This window comes from Ursus americanus, chromosome 24 (genome assembly GCF_024610735.1).
Source record: "Ursus americanus isolate L20-20 chromosome 24, mUrsAme1.1.p, whole genome shotgun sequence".
NCBI classification, from domain to species: domain Eukaryota; kingdom Metazoa; phylum Chordata; class Mammalia; order Carnivora; family Ursidae; genus Ursus; species Ursus americanus.
The window spans coordinates 1,777,220-1,797,005 of NC_142150.1; the positions used below are offsets into that span (position 1 = coordinate 1,777,220).

General features: G+C 45.6%; 1 protein-coding gene across 2 annotated transcripts in view; it reads right to left on the minus strand.

The window, feature by feature from the left end:
- Positions 1-19,786, minus strand: part of GALNT18 (polypeptide N-acetylgalactosaminyltransferase 18) — a 340,291-nt gene that overhangs the window by 319,732 nt on the left and 773 nt on the right. The gene's annotated exons all lie outside the window — the stretch shown is intronic.

Sequence of the window (19,786 nt, forward strand, 5' to 3'; positions counted from 1 at the left end):
ATAGTCTTGTTCTGTTCTGTTAACTGCTTTCAAGGTTTTCTCTTTGTCTTTTATTAGACATGCCTATTGGTGCACTTTATGGTGTCCTACATTTCTCTAAGGCTCGGCTCATTTTTCTTCATTCATTTTTCCTCTCTTGCCTTCAGATTTCATAATCTCTGTTGATCTATCTTTAAACTTGTTGATACTTTCTTATGTCAAATCAAATCTAATTTTAAATGCCCCTAGTGAATTTTTCATTTCATTTTTTTTTACTTTTCAAGTCCAAAATTTCAGTTTTGTTCTTTTTTTAATTTATATCTCTTTATTGATATTCCCTATTGATGAGATATTGTCATCATACTTTCCTGTATTCTTTCATCAAGGTTTCCTTTCATCAAAGTTTGTTCTTTGAACAAATTTAGAATAACTACTTTTGAAGTCTGTCTGGTAAGCCCAACATCCAGGTCCCCTCAAAGACAATTTCTGTTATCTGCTCTTTTCCTCTTTATGTTCCTCTGTCTTTGATGTCTCTTAAGTATTTGTTGAAAACCAGACATTTTAGATAATCCAGTTTAGCCACTCTGGTTATGATCACTCCCCCACTCCCACCCTCCACTCGGGACTTGTGGGTGTTGTTTGCTTATTTGTTTAGTGACTTAGATGGACTGGTTCAATGAAATACTTTACCCCACCAAGTGTGCAGTCTCTAATGTCAACCCTTGGAGGGTGTAGCTCTGGCCGTGTGCACATTGTTCCTGACTCCCCTATGATGGGATGACATGCCCCTGGGATGACAGCAGTTTAGCAGGGCATTTTGGCTTGTTTGCTTTGTTTTACTGTCTCTTTCACTTATCTCCCTGTCAAGCTTCTGGCTGGACTTCCCTATTGGAATCACACCCAGCTGTTAGCCTTCACTAATTGCTACCCAATTGCTCTACTGTTTCCAACAGTATAGGTATAAATTACTCCACATTCCGATCCACTTAAATTCAGGCTCCTTTGTAGGGGTTGTCTTTGAAGCCAATCTTTGTGGCTTGTTTTAACTCCAGGAGGGTTCTTTTCAGCTGTCTCTTTCTCTGGTTCTCTCTGTTAAACTTCTACCAGGTATAGCTGGCCTACTGTATCCCTTGTTGCTATAATAGAGCTACCAGCCTCCTCTTAAATGTTCATCAACCGCTTTCAAGCTTGAAATTTCTCACACTTTGTTCCAAATAAAGTCATTTCCTTTAGGGAGAGCTACAGAACTCTCTGTTCATACAGCCCGCCTCCCCCCCCCCCCAGGCAGAATCTCTGAAGCACTGCTCTAGAGCGGGGGAGGTGGGGAATAGCAGCCTGCTTCTCTCAGAGTGCTATGCCTGCTCTGTGGGTGGGGTGCTGGGTGGGGATGGTGGCCACTGTCTTGAAAGGCCTCTCCTGGCATGGCAATTTCACCGTGTGTGTGAGCCGGGGTGGTGGTGATTAGGACCCAGTATTCTTGGCCTCAAACAGAGCTTCCACCCTCTAAGAGGGCGTTGGAGAGCAGAAAGCAGCCCCGGACTTTTCAGCCAAGCTTGCATGGACTAAAGCTTCTGCAACACAGGGTTGGGAGAGATGAGAAAGGCAGTGGTCTGCCTTTGCCGTGGAGAAGCTACAGCCCTAAAGTAGGAGCTAGGAGGAAGAGGAAGCCCTGTCTTCTTGTCCACATCTGCCCGGAGAACAGCTCTGTCTCTGAGCTGGGGTTCAAAGAGGGAGCAGGTCATGTCTCAAAAGCCACAGTGTTGCTGTTCTTACTGAGATTTAGTAGATTTTCTTGAATAAGTGTTTCTCCATTTCATGTATGCATACAGAACAACTTTCAGAGACTTTAAATGCTTGGGATTTTTAAAATAATTTTCACCAGTTATGTTTGTATCACTGAGGAAAGGCTCCACAGAGCTCCTCATACTGCCATCCCTGAAGTGCTTCTCCTAACCCCATGTGACTTGCACTGAAAAAAAAAATCACTTAGGGAACAGCTGGCTCCATTTCCCGGTACTCCGTTTACTTCACTGTAGCCATATTTTCTAAATTAAAAATAAAGGACATGTGCTCTGGCAAGGGCTTTGTACTGTTTCCAGGTACGAGAGTCAATACAGGCAGTAAATGTTAGAAATACTAGAATTTACAATTCATTTAGATGGTTTCTAGAGACAACAGATCAGAATATTTGAAAGCAGGTTTCCCCAGAACACCTAGAAATATACAGTTGCTAAAACTCTGGTTCTCCTAAAAAGTCATAAGGGATTCCTGGCTGATACAACGTCTTCTTTTAAAGGTGACAGTTCTAAGCTGTGTCTTCCCATCAACTATCTCGATTTATGTCTGGTGCTTCTCCAAAGACAATCAATTAATTCTAATAGGAATTCAACATGGAGAGACTGGGCTCTAAACAAAAAACACCAGCAGCCAAGACTGACTGTTGCCACGTAAAACCCATTCTCCAAGGCTGGAAATGGGCTGCTTTTTTCTAGCTCTAAATCTGTCATCACCTCAGCATTCAGAATCTAGGGAGTTTTCTCTCCTGGGCAACTTGGGAATTTCTCAGGTAAAGCCTAGGTCTATGGATGTAGGCAAGGGGAATGCAGCCTGGCAAAGTTGGGGGAACTTAATAGGGCTGTCTCTGAGACTTCGTTCCCAAGTGTTCTTAAAATCAGACTCTGAAGTCACCAGGGAAATCTGGTTTTGAGATGATAGACAGCCCCAATCCCCTCAGCCATCAGGATAACACACCCTCCCTGGAAATATCCATCTGTCTAATTGCTCAAGATTGTGTACAAACTGAATATTCATGATCTTCATGTTGACACAAAGGCTACATTTTTAAATGCTGCTACCCAATATTTAAAATCCTTTTTCTGTCCTTAAAAAGACTCATAGATTTTATTGGATCCACTATTTGAGACACGTGACTAGCTGGGGACTGCACAGACTATAAGCCCCATATCTCCAGATTGGGGAAAGGGATAGGACGTACTGGGGTCAGAGTTAATTGCAAAGCATAACGAGTTTATCATCTATAGATTGAATAAACATGTCTTACTCATATATGTGTGACCATTTTTCAAGTGGTTTAATAAGTTAAAGATTCATTGAAAAGCATTACTGAATTTCTGATTATCTGCATCTTGCGTGGTTTCACTGGTGACACCATGCTGACCATACCACGCACCTGGCTGGGTCTCAGTTTCAGGATCAGTGAAGTGAGGCAGGCTTACTATTCTGGTGACCCATCATTGAGCCCATATTGCCGGGGAGTGGGAGGGACAGGGTGGGCAAGCAGTCTGTTTACAGCCTGAGATATCTGGGCAGCCTCTGGCAACATCACACCAGGGAGTGGCAGCAGCAGAAATGAAGCCAAGTTTATCTGACTCTAAACCCAGCAGCTCATCTGAGCTGGGGGAGGTCAGGCTGCTGTGTATCAGGAGGGCATGTTGGGGACCAGAACCCAGAGCACCATCTCAGAGCTTCCAGAAGCTTCCTGAAATTTGCTCCTGTTTCCTCAAACTGGCAAAACACCAAAAGGCCTCCACTCCCAAGGCAAAGAGAAAGAGATAAGGAATTTGGGAAGCTTTTCTGCCCCGGGGAAGAATCAGCCTCAATGACAGTTTGGTATTAACTAGCTCAGCCATGCAGGGAGGCATAATTAGTTTCCCAGCCCAGAGTTTCATTCCACTGGTCCCCCACACCCCAAGGGCTACACAATCTGTTTGAAATGAAAAGAAAAATAAAATCACTGCTCTCCTCGGCTGACCCATCAGGCTATTGCTCATGGCCGTGGGCAAAAGGTGAGGCAGCCATCTGTCTGCTGAGGTGAAAAAGAATGAAACAGTCATTTTTTAAATGACATTTTCAATTTTTCCCCTATGTCTACTATGCCCTCTTCCACCCTACTGTTTAAATGATTCTTTTCAAATTGAAAATATCAGGGAATAATGGGAAAAGAAAAATCACAGTAATCCGTGGCTCCTACTAACGGGCTGCTCTGTCCCGCTGGGCCAAGTCGGAGAAGAACCTTCTTCCGGGGCCCACTTCCTGGGCCTGCTGACCATAGCGGGCGGGAGAAGCTGCGCTGGGCCACTGTGAAGGGCCTGCAGGTCCAAACCCAAACCGACACCCCTGAGTGGGTGATTCCCCAGGCGGCCACCATGGAACCAAGGGGTTCAGCTTGTCCAATGTCTCGCTCTGTTCCCGTGCCATCTTCAGCCCTTGGTGCCCAAGGAATTTCAACAAAGCAGGTAGGAAAAAAAACCCTCTCCTGAGTCCAGAGCAGCCCTCTATGAGAATTCTTCCTCCTCCCTGCAGGCAGTTCCTGCCACCTCCCCTCCTGAGTGCAGGAAGAGACAGTCCCAACTTACCACTGTCACCCTAAATACACCTCAAGATGGTGGGATCCTTTCTGGCCTCAGTGTAGACAGGAGGCCAAGCCACTCCCATGTGGGCTGGGAAGCCAAAGGCCACCCTTCCCTTTAGCTCCTGGGGCCCTGAGGAATTCTCGATCCTTCTTTGGAAATTAAGCTATGCTTTCTCCTTCCTATTGACTCTCTGGGTATCCATTTATTTTTTTTTATAATAATATTTTTATTATATTATGTTAGTCACCATACAGTACATCCCTAGTTTTTGATGTAAAGTTCCATGATTCATTAATTGGATATAACACCCAGTGCACCATGCAGTACATGCCCTCCTTACTACCCATCACCAGCCTATCCCATTCCCCCACCCCCCTCCCCTCTGAAGCCCTCAGTTTGTTTCCCAGAGTCCATAGTCTCCCATGGTTCACTCCCCCTTCTGTTTACCGCCCCCCTTCTTCTTCCCTTTCTGGGTATCCATTTAAATGACCTCAACTCTGTCCTTCTGTTTGAAGCAGAGCCTCCCTGTTCAGCTGTATCTTTTCTGGCATTATTCTCTCGGTTTAGTGCAGGTTTATTTTTCCCCTTCTATACCCACAAGATTGCTTTCGTTTGAAAGTGACCACAAGTGACAGCTTTATTAAAATAAAGATATCGAGGGTCCCCTGAAGGCTTCAAGCTCCTCTCACCAGCTGATTCCTGGGGGATCTCCATGCAGGAAAGCACATTCTACACACACACACACACACACACACACACACACACACACACACACACACAAGGGAAGCTAGTGCTTCCCTTTGATTAAAGCTTGCGACAGCAGTATAAGTTATGAGGTGCCTTGAAAGATACCCCAGAAATGCGTGTTTTCCTGTCCCTGACCCAGAAGGAGGACACAGCCTGAGGCTACCTCGTGCAAGTCACCCCCAAGCTTGGAGGAATGAGAATCAGTTCTTCAGTCTGCTGGCCTTCCTTCTAGACAGCTTTGAAGCCAGACACCTGGATATGAATGTTCTTTACTAAGTGGTTTTAGGCAGCCTTGCTTATTTATTCATTCAGTCACTCAACAAATTCCTACTTAGCCCCAACAACATGCCTGCCACTGTGTCAAGCAGGAGAATGGAAAAATTAGGACCCTGCCTCCACCCTCAAGGAACCCACAGAGTAATGGGAAAAGCAGATTAATAGTTACAATATAGTACAACTTGCTCATCTATAAAATGGGGCTAATGATCTCATGGGCTTATTTTAAGACTTATATAAAATGAAGTGAACTACGCTGTGCAAACATCTAGCCAGTGTCTGATAAATGTCAGTTTTCTCTTGTTTCCTCTCCTTGGTGTAAAATCTCTGCCCTTCCTCCATGGGCACCACCGCCAGGATCTGCAAAACTGGGAAGAAGCCTGCTCCCCGTAGAGGGGCTGCATCTCTGAGAGCTGCCATGCTATGAACCCAAGTCAGGTCTTGCTAACAGCTCTGTCCTCAATTCTGAAGATGATCCCAGGCAGTAGAGTGCAGGCCCCAGGGACCAGACAGGCCACAGGAAGAGGACCAAGGGGTCCCCACAGACCCCAGCTGAGGAAATCTACCCATCCCTTGTCCCTTTAGCGTCTGTCTTCATCTGAGAATATATAACCAAGGATTTCCCACTGCAGAAGTTTCTTCTGAGGTTGGAGGAAGTAGGAGGATGTAGAGGGAAACTTTCTAGACTTGAGTCAGACCTCTAGATCCCTACTCAAAAGTCTCCAGGTCCCAGGGGAGGACCATCAGGGCCATCACCAAGTTGCACTGGGCCTCAGCAAACAGGTTGAGGGTATGGTTGCCGATGTTACTTCCGGATTCTAGCATGCTCTGATCCCTCTAGATCTTTACCAGACTAGAGCTTTCACAGTTGAGATACAACTTGAGAAAGCTCGCCCTTCTTTGCTAATATATGAGGCAAGAGGGAAGGACTGCATTGAGGTGCACAACAATACTGTACATCTCTAATATGGACCAGGGTGAAATAAGACATTTAATTTTCAGTTTACAAAAATCAAGGCAACTTTCTGTACTTCCAAAGTAATTACAGACTCAAAAATACTTATGCCTATTTTGCTAAAAAAAAAAAAAAAAACTGGCTGTTGTTGAAAAACATTTAAAATTCACAATTGTACAGTTTTAGGTAAATAAAACAATGATTTTTCTTGTTTTGTTAACATAACTATCTATCTACTGAGTGACCAAAGTAAGTCCTGCTAATCAAGAAACAGCAATTGCCCAAGAGGCTTCACAGTGATTTACTACAATTCTTTCTAGTAAGAAAGCAAAACCATCTCTCAGTTTTCTGCTGTCACTAGAAACGAATCCTTTTCACGAGAACTTTAAATAGATAAGTACTAAAAGAAAAAAAAATGCAGAGTATGTCTTCCCAATGTGAAACTACATCTATGTCTGAGTTGTAAAGAATGTATATTAAATTATACCATGCCACAAAATGCACATTTTGTAGAGGGGGAAGAAAGAAAAGATTAAATTGAGCCTTCCTGACAATTGTCTTAAATCACACCTTCCTGCCTGCAATTGAAATTATAAGTCACGCTGCTTTGAGTTAAATCAAATTCACCCTGGCAGGAAGATAGGCTGATGCGACTCCAATCCTGTCAGGAGGTGGAAACACAAGAAGACCCAAGTCTCTCCCCAAGGAGAGTCTCCTTCCACCACTGGGGAGAAGTCCTTCCCCACCCTCCCATCACCGGGGAAATGAGACTCTGGCCAGGTAACGGGGCACCTTGCATCATTCTCCCACCAGCCAAGCCTCCTACAAACACAGCACATTCCTGACATGGTCTGCTGCCTGCTGCAATGCCAAGTGGGTTTTACAAAACAATCTTTCCTACAAACAGGAGCAGGTCCCCAGGCTGGCAGGCTTAGAATTTCCAAGCAGGAGGCGAGTCAGACTGAGACACTTGCACATTAGCATTAGCTCGGGCCCCTCTAAGCTCACTTCTGACCTTCTCAGGCTGGGTGGAACTGGGGAAGCCTTAGCACGCACATCATGTCTAATGGCACTGAAACAGGCTTCAAATCTGCTCTTCTAGGTGTTTCGACCAGAAAATATATTCCCGATCATATTTTCTATGTGAGCTCCAAGAAGGAAAGATGGGGGAAATGAAGGACAGAGGGAAGGGAGGAAGCCTGAAGGAAAGAATGTGCTTCCTGCCCCCATGCCCTCCGTGGGCACAGGCAGGGTGGGGGCGCTTTCTTGCCTGGCATCTCATTTCATCAGCACAACAATCCCGCAGCATTTAAGGAGCAACTGCTGTCATTTCTATAGCCAGGGAAACTGAGGCACAGGACGGTGAAGAGGCTTGCCCAAGGTCACCCAACCTGTAAAGGGCAGCGCTGATTCCAGCCACTGACTGCCCGCACTTTTTCCCACACTAAATGAGAGGCTCAGGTAACTGCTGGTTTTACTTACTACCAGAGCTTACTCTCTCCACATCTTCCCTACTCCCCTCCTCTAAATCCTCCTGATTCTTCCAAGATGTGTCGTAAGTCCCAATTCCTCAAGAAGTCCGTTCTGACAATGCACTCTTCTAGAATTCAATTTTAACCCTCATTACACTAGTTAGCTTGCAAAAGCTCCTCAACTGTTTCTTGTATTGTCTTCTTGGCTCAATTATGAGCTTCTTAAAGGAAAGAACCATGTCCTGTATATTTTGTCATCTCTCGACATGCCTGGCACAGAGGCAAGCCCATGAGAAATGCTCAGGAAATAGCCACAGAACAGCCTGAATTGATGTCTTTCAAAGCTGGGCTCCTCTGCTCACCCCTGCCCATGGCTCCCCATTCCTCTCACAGTGGCCTCGAAGGCCTGCACAACCTGCTCCTCAACCAGCCCCTCTCTGGCCTCATTCCCCACCCCTTTCTCCCATAATCACTCTGCTCTGGCCACACTAGCTACCCTAGTGTTCCTCAAACACACCAGGCACATTGCTACCCCAGGGCCTTTGCACTGGCTGTTCCTGCCACCTGGAAATCTCTCCCCCCAAACAGAGTTCACACCTAACTTTCTCCAAGTCTTTCCTGATAGAAGAGCCTCTGATCACCTCACTTAATTGGGACTCTTCGTATTTTTGTCTTTGTTCCACTGAAATATCCTCAGCACTTACTGGTGTTCAATAAATTCTAATTAGATGAAGGGAACAGAAGGATCTGAGCATGTGACCAATAGAAAGCAGGAGTACATCCCAGGTCCCTGTCAAATTCCCGGCCAAACTGGGGAAGAAAAGGAAATTGGAAGCAGGTCCACAGTTTCTACCAACCATCTCATGCCCCCCCCACACCCCACCAGGGCCCAATAAACAATGGGTTTATTGGGAGGTGGTGTCCACCTCCTATATCTGCCCACAGAGCTAGGGGCCCACCGTCATATATACTTTCCCTCACTATCCCATTTCCTCAATCAAATGGGAAGTTCCTGGCAAACCTGGACATGTCTGCTGTTTCTTTTGTGTGCACCAGTCCCCTCCATGGTCCCCAACCTGCCCCATGCCCTGAGCCTGGAGGACCCCCAAAAACCTTAGGTCTGAGTGAGTGGAGGAGATGGTCTTATTCACACTAAGCCCCCTCCTGAAGAAGGCGATGCTGCTGGCTTCCAGAGCCATGCCCAGAGCCTGCTCAGCTTTCCTGAGCCCTCGGTCCCAGACAGCTCCTGGCACAAGCATCCTTCTGTGTCTCCAGGGAAGGATACCAGCAAAACAGTCGCTCAGTAACCCATCTCATGGCCTTGCTTCTCTCATGGATCCTTCCAGTCTCATCTGCAACCTTTCTGCTGAAAGTAAGAGATAAGCCTGTTTTCCCTCGATCAGGATCGCTGGAGCAGAAAAACAAGAGGATCCCGGCCCCTTATGAAGGGGGCTTCATAGAGTTAATGGGGTTTTATCTTGTAGTAACTGCATGATCTTCGACAGCTAACTACAGTCGCTGAGCCTTGATTTCCTCCTCTGTAGAACGGGGGCTAACAACATCCCACACGGTTGCTTATAAGGTTAAAACCAGGTAACACGTGCAAAGCATTTAGCACCTACTAGACGCTCAATAAACATTAGTTCTCTTCCTCTTCCCAGCTCTTCTCCAGACAAGTGCAGGCCTATTTCTACAACCCTTCCTCACTGGTTCCTTTTTCCAATTTTTGAATCATTGATAAAAGTATCTTTTATTCCTTTCCACTGGATTTCCCTTCTAACATAAATCTCGAGTCTAGTAAAATATTTTTTTAAAAGCCTGGTCCAATTATAGACTTGGAGGGTCTACATCATAATCCCAGCACAGTATACTTTCCGCCAAACAGTCTTTTAGAAAATAAAGCAAATCAGAGTATCAGTTTATTATTAAGCTGAGATTTAGATGTGGAAGAAACCAAAAATGTTACAAGACTCACTTTTCCAAGCCCTTGAACTGAGAGGCAGGTCTAAAGCCTCTCCCACACCCCTCCCATTCCTCCGTGGCTCCTTCTGTCTCATCGGGGAAATATTATGATGATTAATTAGACAAAGCCTGTCCCATTTGTCAAGATCCTTTGAGGCAGGAACCACATAAACACCAAACATCGTAACTACAATAAAAAACCCAGAAAACCCCTCTGCTCTGGGACCCTAACCAAGGCAGAGCTAAATAAATCTGCAGCAGAGTATCACAAAGGATCTTCCACAAGGATAACAGAAAATGTCACCAGCATAAACAGGAAGAGAGATCAGTTCAATAAAGGAATAAAGTCACATTTGTGGGTCTCAAGTAAGATTTTTGCTTACTTTTAACTTCCCAGCATATAACTCACAAGGTTATTAATACAGACTCCTACTGTTTTGGGCAAATAAACAGCTGCTGATGTTTTGTGCCCAAACCACTTTATTAGAGCTTTCCTTTACAGCAATTGTTTTTTCCTTTCCAAATCCTGGGAGGCTCAGACAGCTAAAAAACAGAGTGCCGAGGCGGGAGGAATAACAAAGGAGAGAGGAGGCAGCCTGTGTGGGCAGAGAGAATGGGGCAGGGGCTGCCGGGACCCCCACTGTCCTCTTCACAACTCTAGGACAAAGTCAACGTTCAAGAGTGGAAAGCAGAAGACCCAGATAGCGTGCAATCAGAAGGGCTGTTTTTGCCCTGATGCTAAGAGTTGCCATTAAACAGAATTTACCAGTGTGAGAAGATAAGGATGACCAACCATCTGGGTTTGCCCAGGCTGGAGGGGCCTCCTTGGACCCAGGAATCACAGTTTTAAAACAGGGAAAGTCCTGGGCAAACAGGACAAGTCGATCACCCCAGAAGACACATGGCCATGCCGGTGAACCGGAAAGCACACAGCACAGTGCCAGGCACCCGGTAAGTGCCCGTGTCCCACATGGGACTGGAATGAGCTCTAGCTTTTTAGCTGGCACGCTCTGCTTCTCACACAGGACAAGTTCCTGGGGGCTTACAATGATCCTCACAGATCCACAATGATCCACAAGAAAGGGCTCTCCAGGGCCTCTGGAGCAGGACTGCACGCACCCTTCCAGAGCAAGGCCATCACCTGCACAAGGACAGACCAAGCCACCTGCCTGGCTCCCCGCCCCCCATCACTCTTCCACTTGACCTGATGAGGCCTCTGAGCTTACACCCGAACACAGTCTTCAATAGAAAGATCTCCTGGCCCTCTCTCTGTGCGATTTTCAGCTTTTCTTCCCTTCTATAGAGGGCATATATGCTACACAGTTTCCCTTCTTGTCTCCACCACTATCAGCTGTGTGACTTTGGGCAAACTTTAAGTCTCTATGCATCAACGCTCTCACCTCTAAAACTCTCCCTCCATGTTGTGAAGATAAAAAGCAATCATGTATGAATAGCATCTAGCCCAGTGCCTGACACACAGGAGTTCTCTTCCTCTGTGCCTCCTGATATAATCAATCCTCAATATTTTATATGCCTGTTGCTCTTAAAATAAACCAAGGATTTGGCTAGGATTCTCATTTGTCACTTCTGGAGCTTCAAATCCCTTCTTAGCTTTCTTACTCTTATATTCATTGGCTCAAGCAATTTTGGTACTGTTCTCCTGAGTCCCAGATGCCATTAGCATGACATTTATTAGCCCAGGTTTCAAATCCTGTCCTGTCCGGATCCCTGAATTACGTTCCCATTCCTCTGGGATCTCAATGGCCTTTAATGGTCTGTCCCAGGAGACAGAGATGGATGGGCAAGGCAAACAAGTCACCACTGCTGCTAAAAATGCAATACCCAACCATCTTAAATAGGGTGCTCCAACGTCTGTCTTAAACTCTGGACAATGGTGGAATGAACCGTTCATTCCAAAGAGTTGGCTCTAAGCCTCTTCTTCAGGCACCATTTTTCATTGCTCTCCTCCATCCCAAGCAGAGCGGTGCAGATGCCTCTTCTCTGGATCTTCCCAAACATAGTGCTTTTGTGAACTCTTGAAGGGAAGAAGTAACAAAACGTAGCCCAGAGAACTATGTCGCTGGCTCTAATACCATTTCAGCGGTGGCATCATACAGGAAGCCTGTCACAGTCCCATCGGGGCTGGACACATAGGGCTTTCCGAAAGCTTCATTAAGGGTAGGTTCATCTCCCAAAAGCAAACCTTCTCAAAACTGACCTTGAATGTTGGACAGTGAAAGAGCTACATCAGAACCTCATACCCATGGGGATGATTTGTCCTAGCAATACGGTTTAATCCATAATCATGTAGCCAGAAAACTACTAAAGCATTAGTGTGCACATAATCAGGAATCCTCTTGCTTAAAGTTCCAGTTGGCTGCACTCAGCTGGGTCCATAAAAAGTATGCAGACCCACACATAAGATTCCAGAACAGCAGTTGTTTCCAATCACGACCACAACAAATCTTATATCGGAACAGTTGTGCAGTCATTTGTTATTAACAATAATTTAAGTATCAAAACATATGAATGATTAGGTTTAACTACTAAGTTGAAGGGATTTCAAGGTTATCACGTTGTCTTGCATACTAATATGCTTTGTTGAGTGGGAGAGAAAGGGATAGAGTGAGAATGAATGCACCGTGTTGGGACATGCTTCATCCCGGCCCCGCCCTGGGGCGTGTGCCCTGCATGTGAAGGCATGTGTGTGAGGAAAGGGAAAAAACATCAAGCAATCTGTGCTCACACATTGCAGTGTGGAATGGAGCTGACTCTGACCCCAAAGGCAGAGTGAGATTTGATCAGTTGACAATTATAAGCCCCATAGAATAATCAAACCTCTACCCAATTCAAGAGCCTTCAGCCCTAGAGAGACATTCAAGGCCGGCATAGAAAGTGCAGGCCAGCATTTGTTTCATCTGAATCATCAACCAGCAGACCTAACCCACTCCGTCCCTTGCTCTCTACTGCAGCTGCACATCTCACATTTATGGACTTCTGCCCCTCCATCTTCATGCACAATCGTCTTTCTCCCAAAATCCCATCTTGCTACCTTCTGGCTACATTCATCACTCATTCAGCCTGGTGCTTCCCCAAAGAACCTTCTGTGTGACATCACCTCCAGCTAGACTGCCTTCCTATATGCTTCTTCACAGGGCAGCCATCTGTCCTAGACTCTTGGATAGAAACCAAGCAATGAAAAAGGACAACAATCCTAAAGAGACCCTCGAGCCCCCAAATCAAGCCAATAGCCCATTCGGCTGTCCAAGTCAAGTGAAGTGAAATTCTGTAGGATGGTAATGAAGATGGTCCACTAACCTTGTATATGGCTCTGAATCCCATAAATACCTTCGGAAAAACGCAGACTAGCCTAACCCAAGTGACCGAAGCTGACCTACAAGGCCCTCACAAACCAGAGAACCAGACTGGCTCTCCAACATTTCATCCCGAATTCTCCTTGAGTTTCTACATCAACCTACTTATCAAGGGCAAATAACAATTTATGTCAAGTGAGTGGGAAAGAATGTGGAATTCATTTATTTTACAGCCTACACACTTCGGGATAAAAATGAAAATTCTTTGGTCATGGGAAAAAGTTGTATTCTTTGGCAAGGTTTTCCTACTCCACAAAGATGTGGTCCAGGGCTATTAATAAAGGTAATTGGGCTCAACTTCTAAATCCTGCTTTTGCACTCTCTCAAAATATCAATCACTGTTACTAATATAATTTCACATGCCACAGTTCTTTCTGAAGGACAAATAGCTTTACTATTTAAATGACACCCTTTGCTCAAATAAACTCCAAGCATTCAGCAAACATCATATCCTCTTCTTTACAACCCTGCCAAGTCAGGGATCAGATGGGAAGGACACCAACCAATTCTAGGTGACATCCATTAGCTACAGGGGACAAAAAAATAACCTCCCAACATCCAGACCTAGCACATTTTCTGACTTTTAGGGACCACATATGGTTTGTTATCACAGTGAACAACCTGTTTTTACTGACCTAATGTACATTAATATGCACATAATATGCCTAACAAACTTTTAGGAAACAAAAAGCAGTTAATAATCCATTTCTCCCATTGTTGGGATGATCTCGACTCAGTGAAGTAAGATAATGGATTTGGAAATTAGTCATATAATGTAATACATTATTAATCATGGTATTCAGAAGGGTAAATAGATATTATAAGAACACTACCCAGGAATTCAATTTCCTTTTAGATTTGCTTACTCTCTTGAATTCTTTATGCTACCATCATCCCTCACAAAAATGTAACAGTCTGATCTTTCTTTTTCTCCCCAAACAGTGATTTTCAACCTTTTTTTAGAAAAGAAGCAGAGCCTTTTTAAAAATATTTTACAGAACACCAAATATAAGACAGATGAAGGAGGAGATACACTGGCTGCAAGGAGGGGAGAGGGTGAGTGCAGGAGGGGTCCAGGAGACTTCACTTGACCCTTTAATTTCTCAGGTCCTGGATCCAACCTTCTAGAAGCCTGGAGCTCCTGGGGCCACAGTGTGAAAACCACTGCCCTAAATCATCTACGTAAAGTAAAAATTAGGTACATAATATAGAATACAGGTAGTGTTATGTGTGTGTGTGTGTGTATATATAATCTACATAAATAAAACATATAAAATACACAAACACTGATATCCCAAGAGAAAAACTGGCAGGAGACGCCAATACAAGGCAAAAACAAACAGGGCTAGGGGGAGGATACTAAGTTCTACAGTAATCAAAGGAGTACAAATCAAAAGAATCAAAAGAACACTTGCCAGTGATTACATTTGCCCAGAATAAGTTTAATGGTAACATCCAAGGCTGGACAGGCTCCGTGAAACTGGTACAATAATACATTGCTGTTAGCCATGTAGAAAATTTTTGAAAACAATCTTTCATTAAAATATTCATACTCTTTGAGTCAGTAGTAATCCCACAGCTAGAACCAGATTTTTAAAAAATAGTTCAAAAGAAGAAAAGTGAAGATGTTTATTTCTGTGTTAATCATAGTAGAAAAGCCAACGTTCAATATGGGGAAAGTGGTTAAATCAATAATGGTCTATCAATGATAGAATATTATATAGTCATTAAAAATACAGTACAGTTCTCTTTAAAAACCCTCCACTCAGTCAACTTTCCAGAGGAAGGACACCTTCACCCCCCCCTGGAAAACAAGCCCGAGATGCCTTTGTCCCTCTGCGGCAGCTTTTGTCTCCTACCCCACCCCCACTCACATCTCCAGCTAAAGACTGAGTTGTGTGCTTACCAACAGTCCTCTGAGTTTGTTCCCAAATGTGTTTATACTTTTGGTGCTTGTCATTGTAACAGCATAATTTAATTACATATTCTATAAACCAATGGAATATGACTGCTAAGAAGATGAGAGTTGTTGTTTCTAAGAAAATTAATTTCACTGCTTTAGAAAGACTTTATAAAGCTAGTCACTTACATAGCAGTCAGATTGCATGCGAGCAAAATCACTGCAAAGGACAAGATAAAAGTCATAAAAATTTAGGCTACTACATGGAGATTGCTTCATAAGCATCTTGAAATTCTCAATGAATTTTAAAGAAAACAGAACTAGACATCAGTCTCTGTAAGCAGCACATTACTGGCGTGGTTTGTGCAAGGAAGATGATCAGAAAGACAGTTGGCCCACCCAGACCAAAGACAAAGCTTTGCCTTAACATCAAAAGGCTGGCAAATGAATGTATAACATATTCAAAAATAATATAAAAATAAAATATTTAATGTATGTATGCAATATTTTGTTTTATTCTCCTCTTTGCCGCGTTTTTCAGTTAACTAACTTAAGCCCCAATTGTGTTGCATAAGAGGGATCCTGTTGTCCTTTGAAAACAAGTCTACCATGACAGGGTCCAGGAGTGTCTTGATTCACCACTGTATCCAACGTCACCTCCCCGGTGTGCTACCTAGTACATATTAGATCTCCAATAAATAAAGACTGAATTAATAAACTATGTAGCAAATGTGAAAAAAAGGAGTTCTAACAAGAAGCAGTGAAAAAAAGCGAATATAAAACTACATGCAAACCATGACCATACTTTTGTTTTTAAATATGGAGGCAGATGGGCAAAGTGAGAAGGGATTGCTTAAAATGCAAAACAGTTGGGTTAGCATAGAATGCATTAGAGGCAATTTTATACATTTTTTTTTAAAGATTTTTTATTTATTTATTCAACAGAGACAGAGACAGAGACAACCAGCGAGAGAGGGAACACAAGCAGGGGGAGTGGGAGAGGAAGAAGCAGGCTCATAGCGGAGGAGCCTGACGTGGGGCTCGATCCCACAACACCGGGATCACGCCCTGAGCCGAAGGCAGACACTTAACCGCTGTGCCACCCAGGCGCCCCAATTTTATACATTTTTAAATATTTTCCTTAATATTGGCACATTCTTGTACAGATTCAAAAAGGTACTAATCAAGAAAAGGAGAAAGCTGTCTTGGGTTCTACTGGACTTCCAAACTAAGAGTTGCACCAACACTGCTGTTTCCTAGCAGTCTCTGCGACAGGTCGGCCTCCTTCAGCACGCCCTCTTGCCTCAGCCACCTCACCACCTCCAGCAATCCACCTTTCTCCTCCGAAGAGCGAACCTGTACTAACGTGGATTTCGTGTCTCCAACCCAACAGGATGCTATTTTTGAAATGTAGAGCTATCCACCCTCTCATTTACCATAGATTTGGTTTTAAAAAAAAATTCTCAAAACTGCAATTTACATTCCCAAGAGATTCCCAAACGCCATCTAATTAAATCATTCAATCAGAAAACAAATTAAAATGAAATATCACTGCAACCCCCAAGAGGAAAATAAACTTTTCAGTCATGACTGGAACAGACCTCTAGGGTGATGCTCCAAAGCCTCTTCTAATTGCACGTCCTATGGAACATTCTGCTGAACATTTTGTGACATTTGCAGTTTCCGGGACAACTTTCCTTCCAAAGCAAAGAGGAGCCTGAGCAAGGCTCCAAAGCAGAACATATTCATTTGAGAATGGAAACGTTTTCATTAATAACTACTGGTGCCCTGGGCACCCACACTGTGTACTTGTTCATCCATACAACACCCACTCTGTCGAATGTGCCAGGAACCGTCCTGGGTATTCCACGAACACTTTCTTAGAGAGTGTAACCTCTGCCTCTCAGCATGAGATAAAATGAAACCCAGAGCTTTCAGAGGTTATCTACAAAAGAGTCTCCAAGTGGGGAGGCTATGACTTCATCATTCCTTGGCCATCCTCTGAGGTCTCTCATTCTGACACCCATTCCCACCATCAAATAACAGCACTGTTCCCCTGTGATCTGCTGGCCCTCTAAGAAGACAGCATAGTATGTGGTTAAGATCACAGACTCTGAAGAAGCCACATAAACTGGGTTTAAATCCGTGAACTACCACGTACCAGTCATGTGACCCTAGACAAATCATATAATCTTCCCATCTGTAAAACAGGGTTAATAGTAGACATCTCATAGGGTTGTGATGATGAAATTAGTCAATATACGTAAAGCACTTCGAATAGTAGCTGGCACATAATGGTTGCTATATAAGTCTCAGCTGTTATCATTAGCCCTTCTTCTCCACTCCCCCAGCTCAGCAGACTAAACTGCATTGCTCAAAAGGCTGTACTGACTCGAGGAAACGTGACGGTGGAATGCACACAAATGGTCCACATCACTAACTACAAGAGTCTGATTGTCATTTCCCACCCTCTGCCTTCAGACAGCTACACTTGGCCAGTCCCAAACTTCGCAGACCTCTTACCTAAATTAAGTAAACCCCTAAGTTTACTTAATTCCCTGCATCCTAGCTCTGGATGGCTCCAGCAGCACTGGGCATGTAGTCATCACCACACCATCACAGCACAACCAACCAAGTCATCTCTGCCTGCTACCTGCCTCCTACCTAGTCTTCCCCAAGTCGCTGACCCTTCGCCCACTCCTCTCCAGGCTGTGGCTTCTGCTTTTCCGTCCTGAGGATCTGGTCATTTCTGAATATCCACAGGAGTCCAAATACAGTCAGTGCACATGCACAAGAGAACTGGACCAACCATGTCTTCAGAATCCTGTTCTGTCCTAGCTTCCTATTTCTCTCAATTTTTTCAGGTATATATTTTAAAGTTCAGAACAATAAATAGTTATAAGGTTTCCTGGGAACAAAATCACAAAGGCTCCTTTCAGCTTCAACACTGTACTCATTTTCATGTAAAGCCTTAAAAATCATGTGACATGGTCCTCATTTAACATGATAGGGGCTACTCTGTGATGAGCTCATGGGTTAACAATGTCTCCTCACTGCTTCCCAAAGTAGTACCTCGCTCACCTCCTCCCTGAGCAGACTGGAAAGCACAAGAGAACCATTTTCCAGGAATATATATACACACACACAGAATCTGTGATGGAAAATCTCTCAAAATCTGTGGGCAAACTGGAAACGTCAAAGTAAGGTATGGCCTTGTGTCTCCCTGGGAACATTCTGAATCACCCTGGGGCAAACATTGTACTTCTATTGCTGATTAATTGTCAGTCCAGACCCATGGGATAGAAAAAGTAAGAAACAGCAGCAACAGGAGCTATCGGGTAGATAAACTGGTCTGCCAAGCCTAGTGCCAGTTTAAGAGGCAGAGGCAGGTATGAAAGAGAAGCTGCCAGGGGTCTCCTTTGCTAGGAAGTGTCCCCAAGCCCTGGGCTTGGTTTGAAGTCATCAGTTAGAAAGCACAAGCGATATGTACACCTCTCCCACCCTCACCTGAACCTTCCCTGGGACATATGCCTTAACATACTAACTGTGGACACAGCAGCTATCCCTACCTTGCCAGGGGCAGTGGGGGCAGAAGCGGATCCAGACACCCACGTGTAAGCAAAAGAGAGTGCTCCTGGGGGAGAAAGGCTTCCATTCAACTAGATATTTGCCAAGGTCTGCTGGGTAGTGGACCCAGAGCCTGGCTGGCCTGCCAGGTTTACAGGTGAACAAGGCTCCCTGCCTTTAAGAAGCTCACACTCCTGGGAGAGAGCAGGGGAAGCGAGGAGGTGAAGAAAAGAGAAGTGCGAACGTGTGAGACGCGCGTGTGTGCACACCCAGCACCAGTGCCCCGCGGTGCCCAGAGCTCTCCAACGCCTGCCTCTGACAGCACATCCGACGGGGTCTCCTCGGGAGAGCTCCGGTACCCCATCCTCCCCTTGGCCCCAGCCCTGGCCTGGATGGAGTGCAACCACCTCGCGCAGCCTTAGATTCCAGACCCACTCCGCGCGAGTGTGTCTGCTCCGCCCGAACCGCTCGCTGGGCCTGGGAGTGCCCTGGGCCTGGGAGTGGAGCTACCAGAGGGAACGGCCTTCACCGGGCCCCGCGAGGAAGGCACAGCCCAGGGTGGGTTCTGGGTCCTGGGCGGCTGCGCCACCGCAGTGGACAGAGCTCCAGGGCTCCTCTGCTTCTTCCCCGAGGAGACACCTGCTCCCAGAGAGGGTCTTGGACCCGCGGGCTGTGGTGGGGGTGGGGACCGCTATAGGTTCGAACAGCACCCCCAGCCACAGAATCCCCCTGCATTTCCAACCGCCTACGGACGGCGCACAGCAGGGCTGGGGCTGGGTCTACGCAATCTTCCTAGCCCCGGCTTGTCCCGCAGCCTGTGGGTTCTAAATGCCAAAGACTGGGACCGCGCGAGCATCTCGCCCTGGGCCCTTACAGGGGCCACATGAGCTCCACTGCCCGCGCCCGCTCTCTCCTGTACACACACAAACATTCACGTACACACACTCTGAGCCGGACCTCTGTGTGATCCCGAGAGCCGGCGAGCCACCAGCCCGGAGTCTCAGGCACATTTGGACACGTGCGCAGCGCGCCCCCACACCGCCAGTGAGCTGCACACACCCGCGCGTGGAGCCCCGCGCACACACGTGTGCCCGGGAGAAGCGTGCGCCGCCGCGGACAGCGAGGGTCTCCCACGCAGGCGAGAGCGCACCCGCCGCCCCCCAAGCGTCTGCGGCCTCGGA